This window comes from Rhinopithecus bieti, unplaced genomic scaffold, assembly GCF_001698545.2.
Source record: "Rhinopithecus bieti isolate Rb0 unplaced genomic scaffold, ASM169854v2 scaffold_5022, whole genome shotgun sequence".
NCBI lineage: Eukaryota > Metazoa > Chordata > Mammalia > Primates > Cercopithecidae > Rhinopithecus > Rhinopithecus bieti.
In genome coordinates this window covers 1,994,852-2,005,916 of record NW_016804965.1, presented here as the reverse complement: position 1 = coordinate 2,005,916, position 11,065 = coordinate 1,994,852, and the positions used below count along the sequence as shown (strand labels likewise).

The 11,065-nt window shown below is 37.0% G+C and overlaps 1 long non-coding RNA gene across 2 annotated transcripts in view; it reads left to right on the top strand.

Moving 5' to 3' along the window:
• The window catches only part of LOC108528801 (uncharacterized), a 52,141-nt gene extending 42,708 nt beyond the window's left edge, over nucleotides 1-9,433 (top strand). Inside the window, exons 1-3 of one of the 2 annotated variants that reach the window (XR_001885302.1) lie at nucleotides 6,457-6,737; nucleotides 7,397-7,542; nucleotides 9,328-9,433. This is a non-coding gene — a long non-coding RNA (uncharacterized LOC108528801). Of the gene's footprint in view, nucleotides 1-6,456; nucleotides 6,738-7,396; nucleotides 7,543-9,327 lie in introns of those variants that run through there. The other variant, XR_001885303.1, reaches the window with a different exon arrangement.
• Nucleotides 9,434-11,065: the final 1,632 nt, after the last annotated feature.

The window sequence follows — 11,065 nt, the reverse complement described above, 5'->3', positions numbered from 1 at the left end:
AAGGAAGGAAGGAAGGAAGGAAGGAAGGAAGGAAGGAAGGAAGGAAGGAAGGAAGGAAGGAAGGGAGAGGGAGGGAGGGAGGAAAATCTTTTCTTGAAAGAAAAAAGAATTTAGAGATGGGGAAAGAATAATGTTTAGCTAATAAAATCAGAAATATACTACTCCAAGCAGAAGTGTCTCAAAATTATTCCAACAAGTGAGTGGACATGTCATGTCCATGTAGCAGGAAAAAATTGTGATCTCAGGTGAACAGAAAAAGGAAAAAATGAAATTTTCCTCTCGGTGTCATATTTTTAAAAAGATCTAGCCTTTGGGGAAGGTTGATAAAATGCTTTAACCTGATATCTCAATAGTAATAACGGTAACGACAAGTAATATCTTAACATTAAAAGGTGATGATGGGGGTGGGAAAATCAGCCCACCACCTAAATTGACTCCTCCAGGGACTGGTAGGCATCTTGTGTGGTTGGCTTCATAATGGATGCCACTTTGGAGAAGAGGCTGGAAAGGCATGTTAGGGCCCTGAGGTTTGCTATGCTAAGGAGATTTTACTGTATCCTCACCCAAACCTGTGTCAGTTTACAGGAAGGCAAGCAATTTCCTGTTGCTGTTTATAAACAACCAGTGCTTTGGAAAAAGGTTGACACATGTGTCTCTCCACAGATGTTAAAAGTCAACATCTCACACCTGAAGATAGTTTCAAGCATAGCTGATTCTCTTCAATCAGCTCATTCAGGAGACCATGCGTAAACATGAACAGATATGTCTTTACATTTTTGAATTCACAACTTCTTAGCACTTTATTGGTTTTTGAACTTGCTTATTTTTTCCTCTTAGCTTTTATGTTCTCTTTTCTCTAATCATTCAAAATCAAAAGAACATTTTAAAAGGAGTGAGATCCTGTTGACCACCTCAGTGAAAAAGAACTAGTTTTCCATGGGTCACTGGCTGCTTATCTGTGAGCAGAGCTGAACAAAAGTGGTCTCAGGTTAACTTTCAAATTATCTGAACCCACTGCAGCTTCCTTATCCCGATGCTTGGGTTCATTACCCATAACACTGTAAGAAGTTAGCACACAGCTGAACAAAAGTGGTCTCAGGTTAGCTTTCAAATTATCTGAACCCACTGCAGATTCATTTTTCCCAATGTTTGGTTTAATTACCAATAATACCTGAAGAAGTTAGTGTGGAGGAGAAAAATAAATCGAGCATCAGAATATCTCAATTTAAGCCCCACCTTTGCCTTTAACTAGATAGGTGATATTGGGAAACTTACTTGTCTAATTTGAAGCATCTATAAAATAGGGATAAAGATAATACTTGACTTATGGACCTCGTGGGGTTTTACATGAAGATCAGAGCAAACAATGTGGTATATAAAAGCACACTGTAACATCCATGCTGTTATTATAATTATTAGATATTATAAATGAATTAGCTGTCATCTATGATGAGGATCCTGAAGAAAAACATACACTTTGAGATCTTTTTCTGGTGGCAGTGTTTTGCTTTGTTTGTTTGTTAAATAATTTCAACTTTTATTTCAGATTCAGTTGCAGGTTTGTTACATGGGTTGCTTATGTGATGCTAAGATTTGGGGCGCGAATGATCTCATCACGAGGTAATGAGCTTAGTATCCAATACGTAGTTTTTCAATCATGTCTCTCTCTCCCTTCACTAGTTAGTAATCTCCAGTGTCTACTGTTGCTATCTTTAATCAATCATGTCTCTCTCTCCCTTCACTAGTTAGTAATCTCCAGTGTCTACTGTTGCCATCTTTATGTCCATGAGTATCTGGTAGCAGTGCTGTTTTCATCAGAGTCACTTACGTTGTCTAGACTCCCTTATGGCTGGCCATGGTTAGAAGTGTGATCCATAGTGTGGACCAGTCTCCCTGGGAAGCCATGTAGCCCAAAGGGAGATCTACATAGTAGTAGCTTCAGCAAGATGATCCCCAGCTGTTGACAGCTGGAGGAACTTCTGGTACTGAAAAGCACAGTGCTTCAGGCTATCCCAATCTAACAGGAGATGCCAATGGTGTTGTTACCCCTGGCTCAGTCAGGTTTGGTAAGATGATAAACTTCGCCTTCGCAAATGTCCATCAATGATAGACTGGATTAAGAAAATGTGGCACATATACACCATGGAATACTATGCAGTCATAAAAAACAATGAGTTCATGTCCTTTATAGGGACATGGATGAAGCTGGAAACCATCATTCTGAGCAAACTACCACAAGGACAGAAAACCAAACACCACATGTTCTCACTCATAGGTGGGAACTGAACAATGAGAACACTTGGACACAGGGAGGGGAACATCACACACTAGGGCCTGTCTTGGGGTGGGGGTGAGGGGGGAGGGATAGCATTAGGAGATATACCTAATGTAAATGACTAGTTAATGGGTGCAGCACACCAACATGGCACATGTATACATATGTAACAAATCTGTACATTGTGCACATGCACCCTAGAACTTAAAGTGAAATTTTAAAAAAAGATGATAAACTTTACATGTATGTAGCACAGACCAGTTTCCAGCAACTTTAACATCTCATTTGGATCTAAAACAATTCTGTGAAGAAATCAACCTATTATTATTGTTCCCACTTTATACATTTAAAAACTGAGGCTAAAATTAGATATGTGACTTGCTCAACTTTGTACAGCTTGTTAAGTAGGAGAGCTAATAACCATACCCAGATTTGGATCCCAGGTCCCTATTTCTATATTTTAGGAATTTCCACAACTCCCTAAGAAAAAGGGAAGATGGGGAAAAAAAAAAAAAAAAAAAACAGAGGAGTTTTGGATAAATACTATTTGGCAAAACCTTAGATTAGAGTGAATATACTAGGTTTATAACAATCACGCATTATAAAAAGTTATTGGAGGGTGTCTTTATCTCAGGATATAAGAAAATTATGAAAACTAGGAAGAAATGCCTTATTTCTCACACATGAAACAATAACAATATGCATTTGAAAAGCAACAGGGGCCTTGTTAGCATATTACAATGCCAAAGCTTCACAACTTGCCTTGCAATCTGGAATCCAGGGTCTCTGAAAGTAACTAGAAAATGACTCCCTGGTTATAACCACTCTCAACTCTGCAGGAGTATCTGCAATAGATTGGTCTTATTGGAAAAAAATAAAATTAGTTCTTATTAAGCACTGCTCATTGCCACACAACTTATTTATGTGATACTCACAATAAGAAAATGTAAGTGCACAGAGATAAATAATTTGCCCAGAGTCACGCTTCTGGTAAGAGGCATACCCAGAATTCAAAACCAAGCCTTTCAGACTCCAGATTCCTTGATCTTTCTACTATAGCTTTCTCCCAAACTTATGAAGCAACAATTTAGACATTAACTCTGGGAGCTTTCTTCAGATCCTTCTCAATTATAGATTCACTATGAACCTGGTGATTAGGTATATGAGTCATAAAAATGAGTGTTCTTTATTGATTATCAAATACTTGTATGTATGGTTTCTAATCCCTTCAACAATTCTCTGTATTAGACATTACTATCAACCCATTTTTTGTGTGTGGAAAAACCAGGGGTCAGAAGTATGTTTCAACATACCACAACTCTGCATGCCCACAACTTTAACCCTAATCCTCCACAATCTATTTGAATGTCTCTTTCTTTCCGCCCACTTGCTTGTTTTTCATATCAAAAACAAACAAAATGAATAATTTTATAGTATTAAAATATGGTGTTCTTAATAGATTCCATTTTGGTTCAGCTAATACTTTTGGTGTTTAGCTAATAGAATGTTTTACTTTTGCACTGTGCTTTCAGGCAATTTTGTAGAAAAAAAATGCTTTTATAAAATGAAAGTAAGTTAATACATATTTAAGATCATGTTTTGACAAAATAAAATTTAAGGGTTGACCCTAACCCTTATGAGAAAAAAAGTAACAGCTGAGCTCATCAATAGTTCAGTCAATGAAAGACTGGACTTCCCAAAGGAAAAAAAAAATGTAATTAGGTACACTTTTTTTTTTGTATGGGTTCCTGCTTAAACAAATCACCCTTTTACAAAAACTCAAATAATTAAATAAATTTATTAGTTTCTCATTGATCTATTTAGATTTGTAAATTATGTTCAGGTTGACTTTGTTTTGCTTTGTTTTATTGGGGTGGAGGGAGGTGGTTTATTTTAAGCAAACTATAAATCCTGAATGAAGAAGACCTGAAGAGATAGATACTTAGATTATGCCCAAATCTCATACAAGACCAAACTTTTTAGTAATTTGAGTGCTTTACAAATGAAAGAGACTTCACAAGTACACTCCATCCCCCAGAGATATCCAGATAGAGGGTAGATGGTCACTTGGATATCCTAATGGATAATCAAGCATCTGATAGAGGAGTGAGGTCCCATTCCAATCTGACAGTCCATAAAATTCTACAAAATAAGTATAATTTCAACTGGTAAAAATATGCCTCCCCAAATTTTACTAACGTTATTAAATAAATTGTCTATCTTTAGACAAACTCTTTGATTTTAAATAACTATACTGAGGACCTCACAGCTGTGGCCACATATGGTACCAGCACAGGATGTGGAGTAGCTGTGAATTATAGGCTTATTATATTTTGAGAGGATCAATTTGATCCTAGCCTGCATACACGTACAGCTATCCTACAATGCATCATATTTATGAACACTGAACCTTTCTGGGTTCATGCCTCAAAGTGGCTTCTTTTGCTTTATTTTTCCCCCTTACTTGTCAACACATTCACTGCTGCCAGTGTTGAAGACAATTTAGCAGCAGGTTCAATACTGCAGCATTTGTGACAGTGAACGTTGGTCAATATCGGAAGAGAGACAAGAAAAGGTGATGGAATTTTCTCATCCAGAGAGGTCATCTATGAAGAGTATAATGTGGCCTAAACTTACAGAACTGGCCTGAATGTCCTCCCCCAGCCATCCTCTCTCCTAGGTGTCTGTGATATTCTCTGTTTTTAACAAGCAAAAGCAGCTAATCCTAGAGAAAACTGTACACAGGCATTACTCATTCTTTTCAAAAAAGGCAATGTGTTCCATGTGAAAGAAAAAAAAAGGCAGAAAGAAGAGAGAAAAGTAGGTGGAAAGGAGTGAAAAAGTGAGGAGAAAAGAGAAAGGGTGGAAAGACAGAAACATAGGTGTATCACCTAATGGGCAAAAATTGATTCTGACTACCAGAGCAGTACCAGAGACCTGCATTACCCCGATTTCATTTAATTTTTGCCTGAGTATACTTATGTGAGCCCTGTTGAGATGTCAGGGTCTGCTACTCAGCATACATGGCACACTAAAAGGTATTTGGCATGAAGACGATGAATTTTCAAACTAGTTCAAAAGTAATTGAAAACGGAATTCTGCAAAAAGCTAACGTGTATCCTTATCTCCACGTAAACACATCAATACTCATTTTAAGCCTGCCAGCTATCTATCTGCTAGGAAACACTCAATACTGCTCCTTGTACACTGAGCAGATCATTGAGATTTCTCTCAAAACTAATACTACAATCATTTGCAACAAGAAATTCTTCTTTGTCTGATGAAATAGTACCAGCCCTGACCCACTCCCTTATAGTTCAGGAGATACGGGAGTTCAGTCTATGAATTTCATACATAAGAAGAGCTCAGACTCAAGGCCAGAAAATCACAGATTCCTGAAGCTGCAAAAGAGATCATCCTGTCAAACCCCATTATTTTGTAGGTCAAACAGATGAGCTCTTAAAAGTCATGTTAATACTCAAGTTGCCAGTTACTTTTATTTTCAAAATTTGCTGCTCTCATCTTTCTTAACAAGTGAGGCTCCACAGTTGTCTAGGGGAAAAATCCCCCTGGGATGGCAGCAATCTTCTGTTCTACCCTGATTGTTTTAGTTATAAATATGTTTACACCTTTTGTAGTTAGAATATGATGCTTGGTGTGATTCTGGTCCCAGGTAGGGCAAAGGTTAATGATTTGGGACAAAAAATACAATTCTGCTTCAAATTGCTAAGACCTGTCACCACAAATAAGCAGTCAGAAAGATACATGAGAATCCATTATCTCATTTGACCCTTCAAAAATCAAATGAGATGGATAATATTTTCCTGTTTTACAGATGAGAAAACAGAGCCTCAAAGTTCAAAGACCTGCTCAAAAATCACACAGCAAACAAGTGGTAGGTCTGGGAACTTAAACTCACAAGAAACAAACAGATCCCTGAAGGAATCAGGTGGCCATAAGATCAATCACAAGCTGCTGGAATTAATCATGGAAAAAAGGGATAGCAGTGAAGAGGATAATGGGTGGAAGTACAAGAGATTTTCTGAATTGAAGAGAAAGAAGTTGACAGGATTATTGCCACAGATGTTCTCAGTAAATCAGGAAAGCTTATCTGTTAAGTGTAAAAGAAGTAAGAACAAGGCACAGGACAGAAGGAGTAGGGAAGTGAATTGGAACTGCTGCATCCAAATGTGGTGTAAAGTCACAGAGAACAGGAAAGGTCTAGCTAAGGACAGACTGCATATATTTCTATAGGACTCTATTAGTATGCTTTTATGACCTCCTACAATTGGCAGGACAAGAGCTGGGAACTCGGACAATCAGGCTTCATTAGATGCCAGGACTGGCACACCAAATCCACTGCAAAATCAAGAAGATGCAAGATTATTGCACTCTCAAAATGTCAGAGTTTAATTACTGATCATGGGACCCAGAGGAGCCAGGAATTCAAAAGAATTCAAAGGTAAATAGATAGTGCTAGGGAGAAGAGAGTTTTAAAAATAAAACTAGAATACCAGTTTATTTGGTGTGAGAGAATGTTAATGGTTCAACTTATAAAAATGGATGAGGAGGGCCGGGCGCAGTGGCTCAAGCCTGTAATCCCAGCACTTTGGGAGGCCGAGACAGGCGGATCACGAGGTCAGGAGATCGAGACCATCCTGGCTAATACGGTGAAACCCCGTCTCTACTAAAAAATACAAAAAACTAGCCGGGCGAGGTGGCGGGCACCTGTAGTCCCAGCTACTCGGGAGGCTGAGGCAGGAGAATGGCGGAAACCCGGGAGGCGGAGCTTGCAGTGAGCTGAGATCTGGCCACTGCACTCCAGCCTGCGCGACAGAGCGAGACTCCGTCTCAAAAAAAAAAAAAAAAAAAAAAGGATGAGGAAAAAAGCACTGAAAATACTACTACTGATGATGATAATGGTGGTGGTGGTGGTGGTGGTGGTGGTGGTGTTATTATTATTATTACATCTTAAGATATAGAAGACAAACCGTTCTAGATAAGGATGAGATTCCACAGGAATAACTATATATTGGCAAAGTGAGGGTGAAGACATGGGGATGTTAAGAAAAAAAATCAAGTATCTAAAAATCAAGTCAAAATTTTTATGTATGTTTGTAGGTGTTAAAGAAGAAAGGCAAACTACAAGCTAAGTGCTGAAACTATCAAGATGGACAAAAGTATGTCATAGAACTGGGTCAATGAATAATGCACGACAGAAAGAAGATGGTGAAATGGATAAGAAGGTGTTCAAAATACAGGAAAAGGTGATTTATATATAAATCATATGACAAGCCAAGTCTCATGGCAGCACCTTTTTCAAATCCAACACATATGCAAGGAAAACAGACATAGCCTCTTTTAGAAAGAGAACTTGATGGTGTCAGGAAAAAAAACAGATCGTGATTAAGCCTGGAGAGAGGGACAGAGGCACTCAAGCACAGGGTATTCCACAACTTTCCAGATCCACAAGATAGGTGTGCCAGGCTCTCAGGGCACAATAGAGGCAGCTTCTAAAACCCTTTCATATTATTTTACTCCTTCATTAATTGAACACATATGCCAGGAATATATGGGAAGAAACCGAGGATTGTACATAGATATGTGGTTCTCAATAGAGTAAAGTCTTCTTTGGAAATCTGTAAATATCTAGATAATCTTCATAACATCACATTTAAGGATAAACTAATCAGTCTCTCATTTACAAATTAGGAAACTAAGATACAACCAATTAGTCTCAGAGCCACAGCTAGAGGCCCGGTTTCTGGGTTACTAGCCCAGCACTTTTAGACTAAATTATGCCGTATCACTCTAACACCACACCAGGTTTAAAGGGCATGCCAAAACAAACAAACAACAAACAAATACTATGTGTGTTGTTTTCTCAATTCTAAGACACCTTTACAATCATTGCTTTACTCTCTCCTGCCAGCTCTGCTTTTCCCCATAAGCCATTTCACCTGGAAAAGGCAAAGAGTGAACTGATTTGAGATTTAACTATTATTTCTTTCAATTATATCCTGTAATGAGGAATCACCACTCAATGGGTGGTAAAAATAGAAGCTAGAAAGAACAAGTTAAGAACCTGACAAATTCCAGACATCCTTTTCATTCCTTTATAGTATGTAATATAGTGTTTTTTTTGAAGAGTAGGTAACTAATAAGAATTGACTTTTAAAGTTATAAGTGTCTCCTTAGTAAGAATCTGTAAGTTAAAAATTAAATGCCTAAAATTTAGTCCATAAAAAATTGTAGTAATATATATTTAACTTTTAGATTAAAGAGTTGTTTTCATGACTTTTAGCTTTCAAAAATCTTTAAGTCCCATATGGCATACATGTAATATGTGTTTCTGAATCACTACAATTGGAATTAATATATCGGTATACCACATGCTGACATTTCTATAATTTCAGGTACTTACTGTGCCTGGCTTTTTCACCATAGGGCAACTGTTAAAAAGCAATAGTATACTACCTAGAAATGTTCTGTATTACCTCTTAGATCACAGAAGATAATTTGAAGTCCAAAGATTTATCTCTGGAAGCAACTGTCTCATTTGTGTGTGTGTATATATATACATTTAATTCTATATATTTTATATATTAATTATATATAATAATATATAATAATGTATATATTATATACATTGTATTATATAATATATAATATATATTGTGTTATATGTACACATAAATACACATAATATAATTATGTATACTTATATACATAATTATACAATTGTAAATGCCAGGAATCTAATAATATAATTTGATTTTTTAAAGTGATTTTTAACATGTGGCTTACAAAATAGATTTGTTTTGCATTGAACTACATGTATTTGACTGTACCATCAGGTGTGTTTAAAAGGATGCAGGGGGCCTGTTTTCATAATTATATACACAATTGTGTTAACCTTTCGTNAATGTTATAGTGTGTTATACAATATATTAATTATATATTAATATGCATTATATATAATTATATATTAATTACATATATATATATATATATCCCAGAATATCTTCCCTTACAATGTTCTCTTTTCTCAGTGAGGTGGATCTGGCAAAGGCCAGATCCCTGCAAAGGCCATCTGCTGAAAGCCAGGACAGCACAGTCTTCCTACAGAGATCTGAACAGAAACTGACAAAAGAAGTCCAAAGGCAAGTAGAAGGAGTCACAGCCTCTTCCCAGGATCCTGGAATTGCTCCATGTCTACCTCCTAAACCTCCCCCTATGCAGACACACACATTCACACACACTACATTTGACCCTCTCATCTACCAGAGACATACAGAATTATCTCCAACAATCACTGCAAAAGTTAGAGCTCCAAGAGTTTCCCTCTATGTTTTGTTTGTAGACATAGATATTCACAACAAAATGCACTTCTACAACAAAGAAACTCATCGTTATAAACTTAAGTGTCACAGGAGCTGGGCAATTGCTTACATCAGATTATTTTTATGATAACTGAAGGAGATGGTTGAGTGTACAGTTTGAGTTCTTCTTCCTGGTTGGACAGATTACAGTTCTATTCCTAGAACTTTTCTGCAAAAGAACAAAGGTACAGAATTCTCATTTTTGTTCCTGATATTAATAATACTATTCTCTGCTTTAAACAAACCTCATCCTTCAAGGTCTCTCAAATATTTCATCTTCAATGCAGTTTTCCTTAAAGCCATCAAACGAATTAATTATTCTCTTCTAACGTTACATAGCACATTACTTGTTATACCAAAACACAATTTCATATATGGGTTTGGTGTGTTTCTATTCAAAGTTAGTCAAGACTCCTATTTTACTTCCAAAGTGCCTCCTATGTATATGTATGTATTATATATAATTCACTATACTATCTGTAATTTATCTGCTTACACATCTGTCTCTTTCCCTACCTTCCCTATCTCCCTTCTCAACGTGATCTTTTTGAGAAAAGGACAGGGACTGTAGCCAATTTGTCTTGGAGTCTGCTATTTGGCCAGCAAGGCTTCCTGGAAATTAAATGTTGTCACTGCCAGTAGGTTGAAAAACCTGTCAATAGCACCTGACTTCCGCTAACTAGTCCTAGATCAAGCTTCAGTATTTATTGCCATTTCTCTGCTAGGGTCTTTGAAGAAAAATGCCTTATGGAGCAGAATCTATAATCACTTTGTAAGTATCACCCTTCATATCTACTTAAGAATCTTGATTGGCATATGTTCTCTGACTTGAGCCACACTATACCCATCAAAGCAACCTGTGTATTTTGTTGCCTCTCTGTCTTGTTTCCTTGTTGCCTTGACTGCTCCACCGGGGTCAGTTCCCAAGCTTGGCTTTAGGATCTGCCCCCTATAATATGTTCTGTTTTGTTTACTGTCTTCTCTTATTTTCTTAATCAACGATGGGACTCAAGGAATCTTCAGTACACCCTCATTTCTTTCCTTTCAACTTCTATCTTTATTATTCTTACAAGATTTTTCAGCTTTAAGAGCCAATAAAATTTTAACAATTTTATCCCATCTTATCCTCTCACTGGAGCACCTTCCCTCACCTCCAAGCAAACTTTCTATCTTCATTATTGCCTCATGCATACATTTATAATGTAAATTTGCATGTTAGAGAAAAAATATCTTACTGCTATTTTAAAACATTTAAAACACTTTAGATCCTACATTGATATTTCCACCATTCTACCTAAGGCCTTCTTGTGGTAGGAGCAGGGACTTTGGAGTCAAAGAAATTCAGCTGGAACACCAGTTTTATGATTTGGGTTATTCAACATGGCTGCATCTTAATTACTCCTCAGTA